This window comes from Lissotriton vulgaris, chromosome 4_1 (genome assembly GCF_964263255.1).
Source record: "Lissotriton vulgaris chromosome 4_1, aLisVul1.2, whole genome shotgun sequence".
Taxonomy (NCBI): domain Eukaryota; kingdom Metazoa; phylum Chordata; class Amphibia; order Caudata; family Salamandridae; genus Lissotriton; species Lissotriton vulgaris.
This window is the reverse complement of record NC_141691.1, coordinates 520,472,754-520,492,390: the sequence shown is the minus strand read 5'-3', so window position 1 is coordinate 520,492,390 and position 19,637 is coordinate 520,472,754. Positions and strand designations below refer to the sequence as shown.

At 52.2% G+C, this 19,637-nt stretch overlaps 27 non-coding genes across 27 annotated transcripts; 9 read left to right on the top strand and 18 right to left on the bottom strand.

Moving 5' to 3' along the window:
* Nucleotides 1-812: 812 nt before the first annotated feature.
* Nucleotides 813-884, bottom strand: TRNAE-CUC (transfer RNA glutamic acid (anticodon CUC)). Its single transcript has one exon. It is a non-coding gene; the product is annotated as a tRNA-Glu (tRNA).
* Nucleotides 885-1,502: 618 nt separating this feature from the next.
* TRNAE-UUC (transfer RNA glutamic acid (anticodon UUC)) lies at nucleotides 1,503-1,574 on the bottom strand. The gene has a single exon. It is a non-coding gene; the product is annotated as a tRNA-Glu (tRNA).
* A 243-nt stretch (nucleotides 1,575-1,817) lies between these two features.
* On the top strand, nucleotides 1,818-1,900 carry TRNAL-UAA (transfer RNA leucine (anticodon UAA)). The gene has a single exon. It is a non-coding gene; the product is annotated as a tRNA-Leu (tRNA).
* Nucleotides 1,901-2,994: 1,094 nt separating this feature from the next.
* On the bottom strand, nucleotides 2,995-3,066 carry TRNAE-CUC (transfer RNA glutamic acid (anticodon CUC)). The gene has a single exon. It is a non-coding gene; the product is annotated as a tRNA-Glu (tRNA).
* A 618-nt stretch (nucleotides 3,067-3,684) lies between these two features.
* On the bottom strand, nucleotides 3,685-3,756 carry TRNAE-UUC (transfer RNA glutamic acid (anticodon UUC)). Its single transcript has one exon. It is a non-coding gene; the product is annotated as a tRNA-Glu (tRNA).
* A 243-nt stretch (nucleotides 3,757-3,999) lies between these two features.
* On the top strand, nucleotides 4,000-4,082 carry TRNAL-UAA (transfer RNA leucine (anticodon UAA)). The gene has a single exon. It is a non-coding gene; the product is annotated as a tRNA-Leu (tRNA).
* A 1,094-nt stretch (nucleotides 4,083-5,176) lies between these two features.
* Nucleotides 5,177-5,248, bottom strand: TRNAE-CUC (transfer RNA glutamic acid (anticodon CUC)). Its single transcript has one exon. It is a non-coding gene; the product is annotated as a tRNA-Glu (tRNA).
* Nucleotides 5,249-5,866: 618 nt separating this feature from the next.
* TRNAE-UUC (transfer RNA glutamic acid (anticodon UUC)) lies at nucleotides 5,867-5,938 on the bottom strand. Its single transcript has one exon. It is a non-coding gene; the product is annotated as a tRNA-Glu (tRNA).
* Nucleotides 5,939-6,181: 243 nt separating this feature from the next.
* Nucleotides 6,182-6,264, top strand: TRNAL-UAA (transfer RNA leucine (anticodon UAA)). Its single transcript has one exon. It is a non-coding gene; the product is annotated as a tRNA-Leu (tRNA).
* A 1,094-nt stretch (nucleotides 6,265-7,358) lies between these two features.
* TRNAE-CUC (transfer RNA glutamic acid (anticodon CUC)) lies at nucleotides 7,359-7,430 on the bottom strand. Its single transcript has one exon. It is a non-coding gene; the product is annotated as a tRNA-Glu (tRNA).
* Nucleotides 7,431-8,048: 618 nt separating this feature from the next.
* Nucleotides 8,049-8,120, bottom strand: TRNAE-UUC (transfer RNA glutamic acid (anticodon UUC)). The gene has a single exon. It is a non-coding gene; the product is annotated as a tRNA-Glu (tRNA).
* A 243-nt stretch (nucleotides 8,121-8,363) lies between these two features.
* Nucleotides 8,364-8,446, top strand: TRNAL-UAA (transfer RNA leucine (anticodon UAA)). Its single transcript has one exon. It is a non-coding gene; the product is annotated as a tRNA-Leu (tRNA).
* Nucleotides 8,447-9,540: 1,094 nt separating this feature from the next.
* TRNAE-CUC (transfer RNA glutamic acid (anticodon CUC)) lies at nucleotides 9,541-9,612 on the bottom strand. The gene has a single exon. It is a non-coding gene; the product is annotated as a tRNA-Glu (tRNA).
* Nucleotides 9,613-10,230: 618 nt separating this feature from the next.
* On the bottom strand, nucleotides 10,231-10,302 carry TRNAE-UUC (transfer RNA glutamic acid (anticodon UUC)). Its single transcript has one exon. It is a non-coding gene; the product is annotated as a tRNA-Glu (tRNA).
* A 243-nt stretch (nucleotides 10,303-10,545) lies between these two features.
* Nucleotides 10,546-10,628, top strand: TRNAL-UAA (transfer RNA leucine (anticodon UAA)). The gene has a single exon. It is a non-coding gene; the product is annotated as a tRNA-Leu (tRNA).
* A 1,094-nt stretch (nucleotides 10,629-11,722) lies between these two features.
* Nucleotides 11,723-11,794, bottom strand: TRNAE-CUC (transfer RNA glutamic acid (anticodon CUC)). Its single transcript has one exon. It is a non-coding gene; the product is annotated as a tRNA-Glu (tRNA).
* A 618-nt stretch (nucleotides 11,795-12,412) lies between these two features.
* Nucleotides 12,413-12,484, bottom strand: TRNAE-UUC (transfer RNA glutamic acid (anticodon UUC)). Its single transcript has one exon. It is a non-coding gene; the product is annotated as a tRNA-Glu (tRNA).
* Nucleotides 12,485-12,727: 243 nt separating this feature from the next.
* On the top strand, nucleotides 12,728-12,810 carry TRNAL-UAA (transfer RNA leucine (anticodon UAA)). Its single transcript has one exon. It is a non-coding gene; the product is annotated as a tRNA-Leu (tRNA).
* Nucleotides 12,811-13,904: 1,094 nt separating this feature from the next.
* On the bottom strand, nucleotides 13,905-13,976 carry TRNAE-CUC (transfer RNA glutamic acid (anticodon CUC)). Its single transcript has one exon. It is a non-coding gene; the product is annotated as a tRNA-Glu (tRNA).
* Nucleotides 13,977-14,594: 618 nt separating this feature from the next.
* TRNAE-UUC (transfer RNA glutamic acid (anticodon UUC)) lies at nucleotides 14,595-14,666 on the bottom strand. Its single transcript has one exon. It is a non-coding gene; the product is annotated as a tRNA-Glu (tRNA).
* Nucleotides 14,667-14,909: 243 nt separating this feature from the next.
* TRNAL-UAA (transfer RNA leucine (anticodon UAA)) lies at nucleotides 14,910-14,992 on the top strand. Its single transcript has one exon. It is a non-coding gene; the product is annotated as a tRNA-Leu (tRNA).
* Nucleotides 14,993-16,086: 1,094 nt separating this feature from the next.
* Nucleotides 16,087-16,158, bottom strand: TRNAE-CUC (transfer RNA glutamic acid (anticodon CUC)). The gene has a single exon. It is a non-coding gene; the product is annotated as a tRNA-Glu (tRNA).
* A 618-nt stretch (nucleotides 16,159-16,776) lies between these two features.
* On the bottom strand, nucleotides 16,777-16,848 carry TRNAE-UUC (transfer RNA glutamic acid (anticodon UUC)). Its single transcript has one exon. It is a non-coding gene; the product is annotated as a tRNA-Glu (tRNA).
* Nucleotides 16,849-17,091: 243 nt separating this feature from the next.
* On the top strand, nucleotides 17,092-17,174 carry TRNAL-UAA (transfer RNA leucine (anticodon UAA)). The gene has a single exon. It is a non-coding gene; the product is annotated as a tRNA-Leu (tRNA).
* Nucleotides 17,175-18,268: 1,094 nt separating this feature from the next.
* On the bottom strand, nucleotides 18,269-18,340 carry TRNAE-CUC (transfer RNA glutamic acid (anticodon CUC)). Its single transcript has one exon. It is a non-coding gene; the product is annotated as a tRNA-Glu (tRNA).
* Nucleotides 18,341-18,958: 618 nt separating this feature from the next.
* On the bottom strand, nucleotides 18,959-19,030 carry TRNAE-UUC (transfer RNA glutamic acid (anticodon UUC)). Its single transcript has one exon. It is a non-coding gene; the product is annotated as a tRNA-Glu (tRNA).
* Nucleotides 19,031-19,273: 243 nt separating this feature from the next.
* TRNAL-UAA (transfer RNA leucine (anticodon UAA)) lies at nucleotides 19,274-19,356 on the top strand. The gene has a single exon. It is a non-coding gene; the product is annotated as a tRNA-Leu (tRNA).
* Nucleotides 19,357-19,637: the final 281 nt, after the last annotated feature.

Sequence of the window (19,637 nt, the reverse complement as noted above, 5' to 3'; positions counted from 1 at the left end):
CAGATTTCTCCCCTTTTTTTGATTTACGCCTACAGGCTCTCCCTTCCCAGTGGAGCAGGATCTGCTGATGCAGGCCCGGCTGGCTCAAACGTGCAAAGGGTTCTCCACAGGCCTCTGGGAAAGAAATTGAGCAGAGTTTCCTGCCCCGCCTCCTCTCGCCTTCCGAACGGGCTTCCAAACGGGCAATGCCCTGACGGGTCCCCCACAACCTATCCTGCCCATGCCCACACCCCTGTATATGAGGGTGACCCATGTCCCTCACCCTCCATGCTCGAATGGAAGGCCTGTGTGTCCTGAGGGGAGCACCAGACAGGCATCTCTCAGGCCAGGCAGACACCTGCAGTACCTGTTAAGCTCCAAAGCCTGTACATTCCCAAGATGCAACACGTCACTATGCAAATCAGGCAGCCCTTGCCACACCCTCCCCGCCTCTGGCCTCTGCCGCTTTCCGTACGTGCAGCTCAGCTTTTTCTTACCCAGAGGCAGACTTCCGTTTTAGCAAACAGGTGGGTTGCAGTGGGTCCAGGACGCCATTTGGAGACAAAGCCTGCGGCCCAGTCAAAGGAGGACTACCTGCCACAGGCCATGGGGTCAGAAGCCTACAAAAGGAAGCGCGCCTCGGAATACAGGATCTCACTTGCTCAAGAGCCTTGCCTCCCACCATGGGAAGCAGCTCTAAAGGAACCTTGCGAAAATCATATTTTGAGCGATACTGCGTCATGCTAGGCAAATTGTGAGTCAGAAAAGCAACTTCATTTTGAGAAGCCCTGACCTACGGGAAGGAAAAGCTTTCAAGGTCAGAAGAGGGACTTTTCCCTGACCGGGAATCGAACCCGGGCCGCGGCGGTGAGAGCGCCGAATCCTAACCACTAGACCACCAGGGAGCCCAGAGCCGTGCAGCAAAAGTTCATACACTGCTCTCCGAGTGACAAAGCTCATGGGGGCTGAAAACATATTTTATTCTACAGCAAATATGAATCGGAACTTAATCCTCATGATGCCACCAGACTGCCTGTCACTTCCAGGCACAGGCCATCCTCTCCCCCTTGCTACTGAACCGATGAATTCCTGCACAATCAGGATCCCCGGGAAAACCCAAGAGGGACACCTAGTGGCTGCTGATGGCGCACAGACAGCTGGTACACCTTCTCTCACCTATCTCGTTATTCAGCTTGCTGGAAGAATACATTGCGCTTAAGCGATTCAAGAGTGCAAAGGAGAAGAGTGCTCCAAAGTAGATGTATGCATCACAGCAGGGTTTTCCAGCAATTTACCTTTCTGTTGAGCTGGTACTGCACTTCACGCCAACATAGAGCACCTGACTGGGTGGGGGACTGCGTGCGCACAAAGGTGGCTTAGGTCAATGGGGGCAAAGCAACCTGGGGCACAGGAGAACAAGCCCCATTCCTCCGCTTTCATCTATTGGGAGGGGTGCCTTTTTAAAGACCTTCTTTTAAAAAAGATACACAGACAAATTAAGCAATCTATGCTTTAGAGGGATCTTCCCTGACCGGGAATCGAACCCGGGCCGCGGCGGTGAAAGCGCCGAATCCTAGCCACTAGACCACCAGGGAGTAGATGCTCTAGTGTGCCTGCCTTGCTCACCCCCTTATTGTGACTAAGCTAACTCCAATATAAAAATTAACGGTAAGGTCCGAGTGGGAGAAAGTTAGGTGTCACACAGTGTGTTTGTTATAAGCAATTACTTTTAACCTCCTGCAAAAGCCTTTTAACTCTGCAATCACCTCTTGCTGGACAGCTGGTGCTACAGTAGCAAGCATAAAAAGGGAGTTGAAGAAAGTAAATCCTTGGGTCTCACCAGGGTGGCCGAGTGGTTAAGGCGTTGGACTTAAGATCCAATGGACGTTTGTCCGCATGGGTTCGAGCCCCATTCCTGGTATGGGTTTTCAGCAGGTTTGTAGGAACGTGCAGATGCTTTTGAAAAGCATTTTCCTCCGCCCTCCTCGGCCTCCCACTGCCCCTCCCCAACGGTCCCCATTCAAGCCTCAGGTGTGGAGTCTGCTGCTACTCTTCTACCAGCATGGATGCTTCCCAGAGCAATGAAGTGCCATCTACACAGAGCCCCTGCCTAGAGAAATACACCTCCTATGTCTTTTTCCACTATAGGGAGCAGGAGAAACTGATTGCTTCCTGGGCAACATGGGTCTGCCACTAGAATTTGCAGATTTCTCCCCTTTTTTTGATTTACGCCTACAGGCTCTCCCTTCCCAGTGGAGCAGGATCTGCTGATGCAGGCCCGGCTGGCTCAAATGTGCAAAGGGTTCTCCACAGGCCTCTGGGAAAGAAATTGAGCAGAGTTTCCTGCCCCGCCTCCTCTCGCCTTCCGAACGGGCTTCCAAACGGGCAATGCCCTGACGGGTCCCCCACAACCTATCCTGCCCATGCCCACACCCCTGTATATGAGGGTGACCCATGTCCCTCACCCTCCATGCTCGAATGGAAGGCCTGTGTGTCCTGAGGGGAGCACCAGACAGGCATCTCTCAGGCCAGGCAGACACCTGCAGTACCTGTTAAGCTCCAAAGCCTGTACATTCCCAAGATGCAACACGTCACTATGCAAATCAGGCAGCCCTTGCCACACCCTCCCCGCCTCTGGCCTCTGCCGCTTTCCGTACGTGCAGCTCAGCTTTTTCTTACCCAGAGGCAGACTTCCGTTTTAGCAAACAGGTGGGTTGCAGTGGGTCCAGGACGCCATTTGGAGACAAAGCCTGCGGCCCAGTCAAAGGAGGACTACCTGCCACAGGCCATGGGGTCAGAAGCCTACAAAAGGAAGCGCGCCTCGGAATACAGGATCTCACTTGCTCAAGAGCCTTGCCTCCCACCATGGGAAGCAGCTCTAAAGGAACCTTGCGAAAATCATATTTTGAGCGATACTGCGTCATGCTAGGCAAATTGTGAGTCAGAAAAGCAACTTCATTTTGAGAAGCCCTGACCTACGGGAAGGAAAAGCTTTCAAGGTCAGAAGAGGGACTTTTCCCTGACCGGGAATCGAACCCGGGCCGCGGCGGTGAGAGCGCCGAATCCTAACCACTAGACCACCAGGGAGCCCAGAGCCGTGCAGCAAAAGTTCATACACTGCTCTCCGAGTGACAAAGCTCATGGGGGCTGAAAACATATTTTATTCTACAGCAAATATGAATCGGAACTTAATCCTCATGATGCCACCAGACTGCCTGTCACTTCCAGGCACAGGCCATCCTCTCCCCCTTGCTACTGAACCGATGAATTCCTGCACAATCAGGATCCCCGGGAAAACCCAAGAGGGACACCTAGTGGCTGCTGATGGCGCACAGACAGCTGGTACACCTTCTCTCACCTATCTCGTTATTCAGCTTGCTGGAAGAATACATTGCGCTTAAGCGATTCAAGAGTGCAAAGGAGAAGAGTGCTCCAAAGTAGATGTATGCATCACAGCAGGGTTTTCCAGCAATTTACCTTTCTGTTGAGCTGGTACTGCACTTCACGCCAACATAGAGCACCTGACTGGGTGGGGGACTGCGTGCGCACAAAGGTGGCTTAGGTCAATGGGGGCAAAGCAACCTGGGGCACAGGAGAACAAGCCCCATTCCTCTGCTTTCATCTATTGGGAGGGGTGCCTTTTTAAAGACCTTCTTTTAAAAAAGATACACAGACAAATTAAGCAATCTATGCTTTAGAGGGATCTTCCCTGACCGGGAATCGAACCCGGGCCGCGGCGGTGAAAGCGCTGAATCCTAGCCACTAGACCACCAGGGAGTAGATGCTCTAGTGTAACTGCCTTGCTCACCCCCTTATTGTGACTAAGCTAACTCCAATATAAAAATTAACGGTAAGGTCCGAGTGGGAGAAAGTTAGGTGTCACACAGTGTGTTTGTTATAAGCAATTACTTTTAACCTCCTGCAAAAGCCTTTTAACTCTGCAATCACCTCTTGCTGGACAGCTGGTGCTACAGTAGCAAGCATAAAAAGGGAGTTGAAGAAAGTAAATCCTTGGGTCTCACCAGGGTGGCCGAGTGGTTAAGGCGTTGGACTTAAGATCCAATGGACGTTTGTCCGCATGGGTTCGAGCCCCATTCCTGGTATGGGTTTTCAGCAGGTTTGTAGGAACGTGCAGATGCTTTTGAAAAGCATTTTCCTCCGCCCTCCTCGGCCTCCCACTGCCCCTCCCCAACGGTCCCCATTCAAGCCTCAGGTGTGGAGTCTGCTGCTACTCTTCTACCAGCATGGATGCTTCCCAGAGCAATGAAGTGCCATCTACACAGAGCCCCTGCCTAGAGAAATACACCTCCTATGTCTTTTTCCACTATAGGGAGCAGGAGAAACTGATTGCTTCCTGGGCAACATGGGTCTGCCACTAGAATTTGCAGATTTCTCCCCTTTTTTTGATTTACGCCTACAGGCTCTCCCTTCCCAGTGGAGCAGGATCTGCTGATGCAGGCCCGGCTGGCTCAAACGTGCAAAGGGTTCTCCACAGGCCTCTGGGAAAGAAATTGAGCAGAGTTTCCTGCCCCGCCTCCTCTCGCCTTCCGAACGGGCTTCCAAACGGGCAATGCCCTGACGGGTCCCCCACAACCTATCCTGCCCATGCCCACACCCCTGTATATGAGGGTGACCCATGTCCCTCACCCTCCATGCTCGAATGGAAGGCCTGTGTGTCCTGAGGGGAGCACCAGACAGGCATCTCTCAGGCCAGGCAGACACCTGCAGTACCTGTTAAGCTCCAAAGCCTGTACATTCCCAAGATGCAACACGTCACTATGCAAATCAGGCAGCCCTTGCCACACCCTCCCCGCCTCTGGCCTCTGCCGCTTTCCGTACGTGCAGCTCAGCTTTTTCTTACCCAGAGGCAGACTTCCGTTTTAGCAAACAGGTGGGTTGCAGTGGGTCCAGGACGCCATTTGGAGACAAAGCCTGCGGCCCAGTCAAAGGAGGACTACCTGCCACAGGCCATGGGGTCAGAAGCCTACAAAAGGAAGCGCGCCTCGGAATACAGGATCTCACTTGCTCAAGAGCCTTGCCTCCCACCATGGGAAGCAGCTCTAAAGGAACCTTGCGAAAATCATATTTTGAGCGATACTGCGTCATGCTAGGCAAATTGTGAGTCAGAAAAGCAACTTCATTTTGAGAAGCCCTGACCTACGGGAAGGAAAAGCTTTCAAGGTCAGAAGAGGGACTTTTCCCTGACCGGGAATCGAACCCGGGCCGCGGCGGTGAGAGCGCCGAATCCTAACCACTAGACCACCAGGGAGCCCAGAGCCGTGCAGCAAAAGTTCATACACTGCTCTCCGAGTGACAAAGCTCATGGGGGCTGAAAACATATTTTATTCTACAGCAAATATGAATCGGAACTTAATCCTCATGATGCCACCAGACTGCCTGTCACTTCCAGGCACAGGCCATCCTCTCCCCCTTGCTACTGAACCGATGAATTCCTGCACAATCAGGATCCCCGGGAAAACCCAAGAGGGACACCTAGTGGCTGCTGATGGCGCACAGACAGCTGGTACACCTTCTCTCACCTATCTCGTTATTCAGCTTGCTGGAAGAATACATTGCGCTTAAGCGATTCAAGAGTGCAAAGGAGAAGAGTGCTCCAAAGTAGATGTATGCATCACAGCAGGGTTTTCCAGCAATTTACCTTTCTGTTGAGCTGGTACTGCACTTCACGCCAACATAGAGCACCTGACTGGGTGGGGGACTGCGTGCGGACAAAGGTGGCTTAGGTCAATGGGGGCAAAGCAACCTGGGGCACAGGAGAACAAGCCCAATTCCTCCGCTTTCATCTATTGGGAGGGGTGCCTTTTTAAAGACCTTCTTTTAAAAAAGATACACAGACAAATTAAGCAATCTATGCTTTAGAGGGATCTTCCCTGACCGGGAATCGAACCCGGGCCGCGGCGGTGAAAGCGCTGAATCCTAGCCACTAGACCACCAGGGAGTAGATGCTCTAGTGTAACTGCCTTGCTCACCCCCTTATTGTGACTAAGCTAACTCCAATATAAAAATTAACGGTAAGGTCCGAGTGGGAGAAAGTTAGGTGTCACACAGTGTGTTTGTTATAAGCAATTACTTTTAACCTCCTGCAAAAGCCTTTTAACTCTGCAATCACCTCTTGCTGGACAGCTGGTGCTACAGTAGCAAGCATAAAAAGGGAGTTGAAGAAAGTAAATCCTTGGGTCTCACCAGGGTGGCCGAGTGGTTAAGGCGTTGGACTTAAGATCCAATGGACGTTTGTCCGCATGGGTTCGAGCCCCATTCCTGGTATGGGTTTTCAGCAGGTTTGTAGGAACGTGCAGATGCTTTTGAAAAGCATTTTCCTCCGCCCTCCTCGGCCTCCCACTGCCCCTCCCCAACGGTCCCCATTCAAGCCTCAGGTGTGGAGTCTGCTGCTACTCTTCTACCAGCATGGATGCTTCCCAGAGCAATGAAGTGCCATCTACACAGAGCCCCTGCCTAGAGAAATACACCTCCTATGTCTTTTTCCACTATAGGGAGCAGGAGAAACTGATTGCTTCCTGGGCAACATGGGTCTGCCACTAGAATTTGCAGATTTCTCCCCTTTTTTTGATTTACGCCTACAGGCTCTCCCTTCCCAGTGGAGCAGGATCTGCTGATGCAGGCCCGGCTGGCTCAAACGTGCAAAGGGTTCTCCACAGGCCTCTGGGAAAGAAATTGAGCAGAGTTTCCTGCCCCGCCTCCTCTCGCCTTCCGAACGGGCTTCCAAACGGGCAATGCCCTGACGGGTCCCCCACAACCTATCCTGCCCATGCCCACACCCCTGTATATGAGGGTGACCCATGTCCCTCACCCTCCATGCTCGAATGGAAGGCCTGTGTGTCCTGAGGGGAGCACCAGACAGGCATCTCTCAGGCCAGGCAGACACCTGCAGTACCTGTTAAGCTCCAAAGCCTGTACATTCCCAAGATGCAACACGTCACTATGCAAATCAGGCAGCCCTTGCCACACCCTCCCCGCCTCTGGCCTCTGCCGCTTTCCGTACGTGCAGCTCAGCTTTTTCTTACCCAGAGGCAGACTTCCGTTTTAGCAAACAGGTGGGTTGCAGTGGGTCCAGGACGCCATTTGGAGACAAAGCCTGCGGCCCAGTCAAAGGAGGACTACCTGCCACAGGCCATGGGGTCAGAAGCCTACAAAAGGAAGCGCGCCTCGGAATACAGGATCTCACTTGCTCAAGAGCCTTGCCTCCCACCATGGGAAGCAGCTCTAAAGGAACCTTGCGAAAATCATATTTTGAGCGATACTGCGTCATGCTAGGCAAATTGTGAGTCAGAAAAGCAACTTCATTTTGAGAAGCCCTGACCTACGGGAAGGAAAAGCTTTCAAGGTCAGAAGAGGGACTTTTCCCTGACCGGGAATCGAACCCGGGCCGCGGCGGTGAGAGCGCCGAATCCTAACCACTAGACCACCAGGGAGCCCAGAGCCGTGCAGCAAAAGTTCATACACTGCTCTCCGAGTGACAAAGCTCATGGGGGCTGAAAACATATTTTATTCTACAGCAAATATGAATCGGAACTTAATCCTCATGATGCCACCAGACTGCCTGTCACTTCCAGGCACAGGCCATCCTCTCCCCCTTGCTACTGAACCGATGAATTCCTGCACAATCAGGATCCCCGGGAAAACACAAGAGGGACACCTAGTGGCTGCTGATGGCGCACAGACAGCTGGTACACCTTCTCTCACCTATCTCGTTATTCAGCTTGCTGGAAGAATACATTGCGCTTAAGCGATTCAAGAGTGCAAAGGAGAAGAGTGCTCCAAAGTAGATGTATGCATCACAGCAGGGTTTTCCAGCAATTTACCTTTCTGTTGAGCTGGTACTGCACTTCACGCCAACATAGAGCACCTGACTGGGTGGGGGACTGCGTGCGCACAAAGGTGGCTTAGGTCAATGGGGGCAAAGCAACCTGGGGCACAGGAGAACAAGCCCCATTCCTCCGCTTTCATCTATTGGGAGGGGTGCCTTTTTAAAGACCTTCTTTTAAAAAAGATACACAGACAAATTAAGCAATCTATGCTTTAGAGGGATCTTCCCTGACCGGGAATCGAACCCGGGCCGCGGCGGTGAAAGCGCCGAATCCTAGCCACTAGACCACCAGGGAGTAGATGCTCTAGTGTGCCTGCCTTGCTCACCCCCTTATTGTGACTAAGCTAACTCCAATATAAAAATTAACGGTAAGGTCCGAGTGGGAGAAAGTTAGGTGTCACACAGTGTGTTTGTTATAAGCAATTACTTTTAACCTCCTGCAAAAGCCTTTTAACTCTGCAATCACCTCTTGCTGGACAGCTGGTGCTACAGTAGCAAGCATAAAAAGGGAGTTGAAGAAAGTAAATCCTTGGGTCTCACCAGGGTGGCCGAGTGGTTAAGGCGTTGGACTTAAGATCCAATGGACGTTTGTCCGCATGGGTTCGAGCCCCATTCCTGGTATGGGTTTTCAGCAGGTTTGTAGGAACGTGCAGATGCTTTTGAAAAGCATTTTCCTCCGCCCTCCTCGGCCTCCCACTGCCCCTCCCCAACGGTCCCCATTCAAGCCTCAGGTGTGGAGTCTGCTGCTACTCTTCTACCAGCATGGATGCTTCCCAGAGCAATGAAGTGCCATCTACACAGAGCCCCTGCCTAGAGAAATACACCTCCTATGTCTTTTTCCACTATAGGGAGCAGGAGAAACTGATTGCTTCCTGGGCAACATGGGTCTGCCACTAGAATTTGCAGATTTCTCCCCTTTTTTTGATTTACGCCTACAGGCTCTCCCTTCCCAGTGGAGCAGGATCTGCTGATGCAGGCCCGGCTGGCTCAAACGTGCAAAGGGTTCTCCACAGGCCTCTGGGAAAGAAATTGAGCAGAGTTTCCTGCCCCGCCTCCGCTCGCCTTCCGAACGGGCTTCCAAACGGGCAATGCCCTGACGGGTCCCCCACAACCTATCCTGCCCATGCCCACACCCCTGTATATGAGGGTGACCCATGTCCCTCACCCTCCATGCTCGAATGGAAGGCCTGTGTGTCCTGAGGGGAGCACCAGACAGGCATCTCTCAGGCCAGGCAGACACCTGCAGTACCTGTTAAGCTCCAAAGCCTGTACATTCCCAAGATGCAACAGGTCACTATGCAAATCAGGCAGCCCTTGCCACACCCTCCCCGCCTCTGGCCTCTGCCGCTTTCCGTACGTGCAGCTCAGCTTTTTCTTACCCAGAGGCAGACTTCCGTTTTAGCAAACAGGTGGGTTGCAGTGGGTCCAGGACGCCATTTGGAGACAAAGCCTGCGGCCCAGTCAAAGGAGGACTACCTGCCACAGGCCATGGGGTCAGAAGCCTACAAAAGGAAGCGCGCCTCGGAATACAGGATCTCACTTGCTCAAGAGCCTTGCCTCCCACCATGGGAAGCAGCTCTAAAGGAACCTTGCGAAAATCATATTTTGAGCGATACTGCGTCATGCTAGGCAAATTGTGAGTCAGAAAAGCAACTTCATTTTGAGAAGCCCTGACCTACGGGAAGGAAAAGCTTTCAAGGTCAGAAGAGGGACTTTTCCCTGACCGGGAATCGAACCCGGGCCGCGGCGGTGAGAGCGCCGAATCCTAACCACTAGACCACCAGGGAGCCCAGAGCCGTGCAGCAAAAGTTCATACACTGCTCTCCGAGTGACAAAGCTCATGGGGGCTGAAAACATATTTTATTCTACAGCAAATATGAATCGGAACTTAATCCTCATGATGCCACCAGACTGCCTGTCACTTCCAGGCACAGGCCATCCTCTCCCCCTTGCTACTGAACCGATGAATTCCTGCACAATCAGGATCCCCGGGAAAACCCAAGAGGGACACCTAGTGGCTGCTGATGGCGCACAGACAGCTGGTACACCTTCTCTCACCTATCTCGTTATTCAGCTTGCTGGAAGAATACATTGCGCTTAAGCGATTCAAGAGTGCAAAGGAGAAGAGTGCTCCAAAGTAGATGTATGCATCACAGCAGGGTTTTCCAGCAATTTACCTTTCTGTTGAGCTGGTACTGCACTTCACGCCAACATAGAGCACCTGACTGGGTGGGGGACTGCGTGCGCACAAAGGTGGCTTAGGTCAATGGGGGCAAAGCAACCTGGGGCACAGGAGAACAAGCCCAATTCCTCCGCTTTCATCTATTGGGAGGGGTGCCTTTTTAAAGACCTTCTTTTAAAAAAGATACACAGACAAATTAAGCAATCTATGCTTTAGAGGGATCTTCCCTGACCGGGAATCGAACCCGGGCCGCAGCGGTGAAAGCGCCGAATCCTAGCCACTAGACCACCAGGGAGTAGATGCTCTAGTGTAACTGCCTTGCTCACCCCCTTATTGTGACTAAGCTAACTCCAATATAAAAATTAACGGTAAGGTCCGAGTGGGAGAAAGTTAGGTGTCACACAGTGTGTTTGTTATAAGCAATTACTTTTAACCTCCTGCAAAAGCCTTTTAACTCTGCAATCACCTCTTGCTGGACAGCTGGTGCTACAGTAGCAAGCATAAAAAGGGAGTTGAAGAAAGTAAATCCTTGGGTCTCACCAGGGTGGCCGAGTGGTTAAGGCGTTGGACTTAAGATCCAATGGACGTTTGTCCGCATGGGTTCGAGCCCCATTCCTGGTATGGGTTTTCAGCAGGTTTGTAGGAACGTGCAGATGCTTTTGAAAAGCATTTTCCTCCGCCCTCCTCGGCCTCCCACTGCCCCTCCCCAACAGTCCCCATTCAAGCCTCAGGTGTGGAGTCTGCTGCTACTCTTCTACCAGCATGGATGCTTCCCAGAGCAATGAAGTGCCATCTACACAGAGCCCCTGCCTAGAGAAATACACCTCCTATGTCTTTTTCCACTATAGGGAGCAGGAGAAACTGATTGCTTCCTGGGCAACATGGGTCTGCCACTAGAATTTGCAGATTTCTCCCCTTTTTTTGATTTACGCCTACAGGCTCTCCCTTCCCAGTGGAGCAGGATCTGCTGATGCAGGCCCGGCTGGCTCAAATGTGCAAAGGGTTCTCCACAGGCCTCTGGGAAAGAAATTGAGCAGAGTTTCCTGCCCCGCCTCCTCTCGCCTTCCGAACGGGCTTCCAAACGGGCAATGCCCTGACGGGTCCCCCACAACCTATCCTGCCCATGCCCACACCCCTGTATATGAGGGTGACCCATGTCCCTCACCCTCCATGCTCGAATGGAAGGCCTGTGTGTCCTGAGGGGAGCACCAGACAGGCATCTCTCAGGCCAGGCAGACACCTGCAGTACCTGTTAAGCTCCAAAGCCTGTACATTCCCAAGATGCAACACGTCACTATGCAAATCAGGCAGCCCTTGCCACACCCTCCCCGCCTCTGGCCTCTGCCGCTTTCCGTACGTGCAGCTCAGCTTTTTCTTACCCAGAGGCAGACTTCCGTTTTAGCAAACAGGTGGGTTGCAGTGGGTCCAGGACGCCATTTGGAGACAAAGCCTGCGGCCCAGTCAAAGGAGGACTACCTGCCACAGGCCATGGGGTCAGAAGCCTACAAAAGGAAGCGCGCCTCGGAATACAGGATCTCACTTGCTCAAGAGCCTTGCCTCCCACCATGGGAAGCAGCTCTAAAGGAACCTTGCGAAAATCATATTTTGAGCGATACTGCGTCATGCTAGGCAAATTGTGAGTCAGAAAAGCAACTTCATTTTGAGAAGCCCTGACCTACGGGAAGGAAAAGCTTTCAAGGTCAGAAGAGGGACTTTTCCCTGACCGGGAATCGAACCCGGGCCGCGGCGGTGAGAGCGCCGAATCCTAACCACTAGACCACCAGGGAGCCCAGAGCCGTGCAGCAAAAGTTCATACACTGCTCTCCGAGTGACAAAGCTCATGGGGGCTGAAAACATATTTTATTCTACAGCAAATATGAATCGGAACTTAATCCTCATGATGCCACCAGACTGCCTGTCACTTCCAGGCACAGGCCATCCTCTCCCCCTTGCTACTGAACCGATGAATTCCTGCACAATCAGGATCCCCGGGAAAACCCAAGAGGGACACCTAGTGGCTGCTGATGGCGCACAGACAGCTGGTACACCTTCTCTCACCTATCTCGTTATTCAGCTTGCTGGAAGAATACATTGCGCTTAAGCGATTCAAGAGTGCAAAGGAGAAGAGTGCTCCAAAGTAGATGTATGCATCACAGCAGGGTTTTCCAGCAATTTACCTTTCTGTTGAGCTGGTACTGCACTTCACGCCAACATAGAGCACCTGACTGGGTGGGGGACTGCGTGCGCACAAAGGTGGCTTAGGTCAATGGGGGCAAAGCAACCTGGGGCACAGGAGAACAAGCCCCATTCCTCTGCTTTCATCTATTGGGAGGGGTGCCTTTTTAAAGACCTTCTTTTAAAAAAGATACACAGACAAATTAAGCAATCTATGCTTTAGAGGGATCTTCCCTGACCGGGAATCGAACCCGGGCCGCGGCGGTGAAAGCGCTGAATCCTAGCCACTAGACCACCAGGGAGTAGATGCTCTAGTGTAACTGCCTTGCTCACCCCCTTATTGTGACTAAGCTAACTCCAATATAAAAATTAACGGTAAGGTCCGAGTGGGAGAAAGTTAGGTGTCACACAGTGTGTTTGTTATAAGCAATTACTTTTAACCTCCTGCAAAAGCCTTTTAACTCTGCAATCACCTCTTGCTGGACAGCTGGTGCTACAGTAGCAAGCATAAAAAGGGAGTTGAAGAAAGTAAATCCTTGGGTCTCACCAGGGTGGCCGAGTGGTTAAGGCGTTGGACTTAAGATCCAATGGACGTTTGTCCGCATGGGTTCGAGCCCCATTCCTGGTATGGGTTTTCAGCAGGTTTGTAGGAACGTGCAGATGCTTTTGAAAAGCATTTTCCTCCGCCCTCCTCGGCCTCCCACTGCCCCTCCCCAACGGTCCCCATTCAAGCCTCAGGTGTGGAGTCTGCTGCTACTCTTCTACCAGCATGGATGCTTCCCAGAGCAATGAAGTGCCATCTACACAGAGCCCCTGCCTAGAGAAATACACCTCCTATGTCTTTTTCCACTATAGGGAGCAGGAGAAACTGATTGCTTCCTGGGCAACATGGGTCTGCCACTAGAATTTGCAGATTTCTCCCCTTTTTTTGATTTACGCCTACAGGCTCTCCCTTCCCAGTGGAGCAGGATCTGCTGATGCAGGCCCGGCTGGCTCAAACGTGCAAAGGGTTCTCCACAGGCCTCTGGGAAAGAAATTGAGCAGAGTTTCCTGCCCCGCCTCCTCTCGCCTTCCGAACGGGCTTCCAAACGGGCAATGCCCTGACGGGTCCCCCACAACCTATCCTGCCCATGCCCACACCCCTGTATATGAGGGTGACCCATGTCCCTCACCCTCCATGCTCGAATGGAAGGCCTGTGTGTCCTGAGGGGAGCACCAGACAGGCATCTCTCAGGCCAGGCAGACACCTGCAGTACCTGTTAAGCTCCAAAGCCTGTACATTCCCAAGATGCAACACGTCACTATGCAAATCAGGCAGCCCTTGCCACACCCTCCCCGCCTCTGGCCTCTGCCGCTTTCCGTACGTGCAGCTCAGCTTTTTCTTACCCAGAGGCAGACTTCCGTTTTAGCAAACAGGTGGGTTGCAGTGGGTCCAGGACGCCATTTGGAGACAAAGCCTGCGGCCCAGTCAAAGGAGGACTACCTGCCACAGGCCATGGGGTCAGAAGCCTACAAAAGGAAGCGCGCCTCGGAATACAGGATCTCACTTGCTCAAGAGCCTTGCCTCCCACCATGGGAAGCAGCTCTAAAGGAACCTTGCGAAAATCATATTTTGAGCGATACTGCGTCATGCTAGGCAAATTGTGAGTCAGAAAAGCAACTTCATTTTGAGAAGCCCTGACCTACGGGAAGGAAAAGCTTTCAAGGTCAGAAGAGGGACTTTTCCCTGACCGGGAATCGAACCCGGGCCGCGGCGGTGAGAGCGCCGAATCCTAACCACTAGACCACCAGGGAGCCCAGAGCCGTGCAGCAAAAGTTCATACACTGCTCTCCGAGTGACAAAGCTCATGGGGGCTGAAAACATATTTTATTCTACAGCAAATATGAATCGGAACTTAATCCTCATGATGCCACCAGACTGCCTGTCACTTCCAGGCACAGGCCATCCTCTCCCCCTTGCTACTGAACCGATGAATTCCTGCACAATCAGGATCCCCGGGAAAACCCAAGAGGGACACCTAGTGGCTGCTGATGGCGCACAGACAGCTGGTACACCTTCTCTCACCTATCTCGTTATTCAGCTTGCTGGAAGAATACATTGCGCTTAAGCGATTCAAGAGTGCAAAGGAGAAGAGTGCTCCAAAGTAGATGTATGCATCACAGCAGGGTTTTCCAGCAATTTACCTTTCTGTTGAGCTGGTACTGCACTTCACGCCAACATAGAGCACCTGACTGGGTGGGGGACTGCGTGCGCACAAAGGTGGCTTAGGTCAATGGGGGCAAAGCAACCTGGGGCACAGGAGAACAAGCCCCATTCCTCCGCTTTCATCTATTGGGAGGGGTGCCTTTTTAAAGACCTTCTTTTAAAAAAGATACACAGACAAATTAAGCAATCTATGCTTTAGAGGGATCTTCCCTGACCGGGAATCGAACCCGGGCCGCGGCGGTGAAAGCGCCGAATCCTAGCCACTAGACCACCAGGGAGTAGATGCTCTAGTGTGCCTGCCTTGCTCACCCCCTTATTGTGACTAAGCTAACTCCAATATAAAAATTAACGGTAAGGTCCGAGTGGGAGAAAGTTAGGTGTCACACAGTGTGTTTGTTATAAGCAATTACTTTTAACCTCCTGCAAAAGCCTTTTAACTCTGCAATCACCTCTTGCTGGACAGCTGGTGCTACAGTAGCAAGCATAAAAAGGGAGTTGAAGAAAGTAAATCCTTGGGTCTCACCAGGGTGGCCGAGTGGTTAAGGCGTTGGACTTAAGATCCAATGGACGTTTGTCCGCATGGGTTCGAGCCCCATTCCTGGTATGGGTTTTCAGCAGGTTTGTAGGAACGTGCAGATGCTTTTGAAAAGCATTTTCCTCCGCCCTCCTCGGCCTCCCACTGCCCCTCCCCAACGGTCCCCATTCAAGCCTCAGGTGTGGAGTCTGCTGCTACTCTTCTACCAGCATGGATGCTTCCCAGAGCAATGAAGTGCCATCTACACAGAGCCCCTGCCTAGAGAAATACACCTCCTATGTCTTTTTCCACTATAGGGAGCAGGAGAAACTGATTGCTTCCTGGGCAACATGGGTCTGCCACTAGAATTTGCAGATTTCTCCCCTTTTTTTGATTTACGCCTACAGGCTCTCCCTTCCCAGTGGAGCAGGATCTGCTGATGCAGGCCCGGCTGGCTCAAACGTGCAAAGGGTTCTCCACAGGCCTCTGGGAAAGAAATTGAGCAGAGTTTCCTGCCCCGCCTCCGCTCGCCTTCCGAACGGGCTTCCAAACGGGCAATGCCCTGACGGGTCCCCCACAACCTATCCTGCCCATGCCCACACCCCTGTATATGAGGGTGACCCATGTCCCTCACCCTCCATGCTCGAATGGAAGGCCTGTGTGTCCTGAGGGGAGCACCAGACAGGCATCTCTCAGGCCAGGCAGACACCTGCAGTACCTGTTAAGCTCCAAAGCCTGTACATTCCCAAGATGCAACAGGTCACTATGCAAATCAGGCAGCCCTTGCCACACCCTCCCCGCCTCTGGCCTCTGCCGCTTTCCGTACGTGCAGCTCAGCTTTTTCTTACCCAGAGGCAGACTTCCGTTTTAGCAAACAGGTGGGTTGCAGTGGGTCCAGGACGCCATTTGGAGACAAAGCCTGCGGCCCAGTCAAAGGAGGACTACCTGCCACAGGCCATGGGGTCAGAAGCCTACAAAAGGAAGCGCGCCTCGGAATACAGGATCTCACTTGCTCAAGAGCCTTGCCTCCCACCATGGGAAGCAGCTCTAAAGGAACCTTGCGAAAATCATATTTTGAGCGATACTGCGTCATGCTAGGCAAATTGTGAGTCAGAAAAGCAACTTCATTTTGAGAAGCCCTGACCTACGGGAAGGAAAAGCTTTCAAGGTCAGAAGAGGGACTTTTCCCTGACCGGGAATCGAACCCGGGCCGCGGCGGTGAGAGCGCCGAATCCTAACCACTAGACCACCAGGGAGCCCAGAGCCGTGCAGCAAAAGTTCATACACTGCTCTCCGAGGGACAAAGCTCATGGGGGCTGAAAACATATTTTATTCTACAGCAAATATGAATCGGAACTTAATCCTCATGATGCCACCAGACTGCCTGTCACTTCCAGGCACAGGCCATCCTCTCCCCCTTGCTACTGAACCGATGAATTCCTGCACAATCAGGATCCCCGGGAAAACCCAAGAGGGACACCTAGTGGCTGCTGATGGCGCACAGACAGCTGGTACACCTTCTCTCACCTATCTCGTTATTCAGCTTGCTGGAAGAATACATTGCGCTTAAGCGATTCAAGAGTGCAAAGGAGAAGAGTGCTCCAAAGTAGATGTATGCATCACAGCAGGGTTTTCCAGCAATTTACCTTTCTGTTGAGCTGTTACTGCACTTCACGCCAACATAGAGCACCTGACTGGGTGGGGGACTGCGTGCGGACAAAGGTGGCTTAGGTCAATGGGGGCAAAGCAACCTGGGGCACAGGAGAACAAGCCCAATTCCTCCGCTTTCATCTATTGGGAGGGGTGCCTTTTTAAAGACCTTCTTTTAAAAAAGATACACAGACAAATTAAGCAATCTATGCTTTAGAGGGATCTTCCCTGACCGGGAATCGAACCCGGGCCGCGGCGGTGAAAGCGCTGAATCCTAGCCACTAGACCACCAGGGAGTAGATGCTCTAGTGTAACTGCCTTGCTCACCCCCTTATTGTGACTAAGCTAACTCCAATATAAAAATTAACGGTAAGGTCCGAGTGGGAGAAAGTTAGGTGTCACACAGTGTGTTTGTTATAAGCAATTACTTTTAACCTCCTGCAAAAGCCTTTTAACTCTGCAATCACCTCTTGCTGGACAGCTGGTGCTACAGTAGCAAGCATAAAAAGGGAGTTGAAGAAAGTAAATCCTTGGGTCTCACCAGGGTGGCCGAGTGGTTAAGGCGTTGGACTTAAGATCCAATGGACGTTTGTCCGCATGGGTTCGAGCCCCATTCCTGGTATGGGTTTTCAGCAGGTTTGTAGGAACGTGCAGATGCTTTTGAAAAGCATTTTCCTCCGCCCTCCTCGGCCTCCCACTGCCCCTCCCCAACGGTCCCCATTCAAGCCTCAGGTGTGGAGTCTGCTGCTACTCTTCTACCAGCATGGATGCTTCCCAGAGCAATGAAGTGCCATCTACACAGAGCCCCTGCCTAGAGAAATACACCTCCTATGTCTTTTTCCACTATAGGGAGCAGGAGAAACTGATTGCTTCCTGGGCAACATGGGTCTGCCACTAGAATTTGCAGATTTCTCCCCTTTTTTTGATTTACGCCTACAGGCTCTCCCTTCCCAGTGGAGCAGGATCTGCTGATGCAGGCCCGGCTGGCTCAAACGTGCAAAGGGTTCTCCACAGGCCTCTGGGAAAGAAATTGAGCAGAGTTTCCTGCCCCGCCTCCTCTCGCCTTCCGAACGGGCTTCCAAACGGGCAATGCCCTGACGGGTCCCCCACAACCTATCCTGCCCATGCCCACACCCCTGTATATGAGGGTGACCCATGTCCCTCACCCTCCATGCTCGAATGGAAGGCCTGTGTGTCCTGAGGGGAGCACCAGACAGGCATCTCTCAGGCCAGGCAGACACCTGCAGTACCTGTTAAGCTCCAAAGCCTGTACATTCCCAAGATGCAACACGTCACTATGCAAATCAGGCAGCCCTTGCCACACCCTCCCCGCCTCTGGCCTCTGCCGCTTTCCGTACGTGCAGCTCAGCTTTTTCTTACCCAGAGGCAGACTTCCGTTTTAGCAAACAGGTGGGTTGCAGTGGGTCCAGGACGCCATTTGGAGACAAAGCCTGCGGCCCAGTCAAAGGAGGACTACCTGCCACAGGCCATGGGGTCAGAAGCCTACAAAAGGAAGCGCGCCTCGGAATACAGGATCTCACTTGCTCAAGAGCCTTGCCTCCCACCATGGGAAGCAGCTCTAAAGGAACCTTGCGAAAATCATATTTTGAGCGATACTGCGTCATGCTAGGCAAATTGTGAGTCAGAAAAGCAACTTCATTTTGAGAAGCCCTGACCTACGGGAAGGAAAAGCTTTCAAGGTCAGAAGAGGGACTTTTCCCTGACCGGGAATCGAACCCGGGCCGCGGCGGTGAGAGCGCCGAATCCTAACCACTAGACCACCAGGGAGCCCAGAGCCGTGCAGCAAAAGTTCATACACTGCTCTCCGAGTGACAAAGCTCATGGGGGCTGAAAACATATTTTATTCTACAGCAAATATGAATCGGAACTTAATCCTCATGATGCCACCAGACTGCCTGTCACTTCCAGGCACAGGCCATCCTCTCCCCCTTGCTACTGAACCGATGAATTCCTGCACAATCAGGATCCCCGGGAAAACACAAGAGGGACACCTAGTGGCTGCTGATGGCGCACAGACAGCTGGTACACCTTCTCTCACCTATCTCGTTATTCAGCTTGCTGGAAGAATACATTGCGCTTAAGCGATTCAAGAGTGCAAAGGAGAAGAGTGCTCCAAAGTAGATGTATGCATCACAGCAGGGTTTTCCAGCAATTTACCTTTCTGTTGAGCTGGTACTGCACTTCACGCCAACATAGAGCACCTGACTGGGTGGGGGACTGCGTGCGCACAAAGGTGGCTTAGGTCAATGGGGGCAAAGCAACCTGGGGCACAGGAGAACAAGCCCCATTCCTCCGCTTTCATCTATTGGGAGGGGTGCCTTTTTAAAGACCTTCTTTTAAAAAAGATACACAGACAAATTAAGCAATCTATGCTTTAGAGGGATCTTCCCTGACCGGGAATCGAACCCGGGCCGCGGCGGTGAAAGCGCCGAATCCTAGCCACTAGACCACCAGGGAGTAGATGCTCTAGTGTGCCTGCCTTGCTCACCCCCTTATTGTGACTAAGCTAACTCCAATATAAAAATTAACGGTAAGGTCCGAGTGGGAGAAAGTTAGGTGTCACACAGTGTGTTTGTTATAAGCAATTACTTTTAACCTCCTGCAAAAGCCTTTTAACTCTGCAATCACCTCTTGCTGGACAGCTGGTGCTACAGTAGCAAGCATAAAAAGGGAGTTGAAGAAAGTAAATCCTTGGGTCTCACCAGGGTGGCCGAGTGGTTAAGGCGTTGGACTTAAGATCCAATGGACGTTTGTCCGCATGGGTTCGAGCCCCATTCCTGGTATGGGTTTTCAGCAGGTTTGTAGGAACGTGCAGATGCTTTTGAAAAGCATTTTCCTCCGCCCTCCTCGGCCTCCCACTGCCCCTCCCCAACGGTCCCCATTCAAGCCTCAGGTGTGGAGTCTGCTGCTACTCTTCTACCAGCATGGATGCTTCCCAGAGCAATGAAGTGCCATCTACACAGAGCCCCTGCCTAGAGAAATACACCTCCTATGTCTTTTTCCACTATAGGGAGCAGGAGAAACTGATTGCTTCCTGGGCAACATGGGTCTGCCACTAGAATTT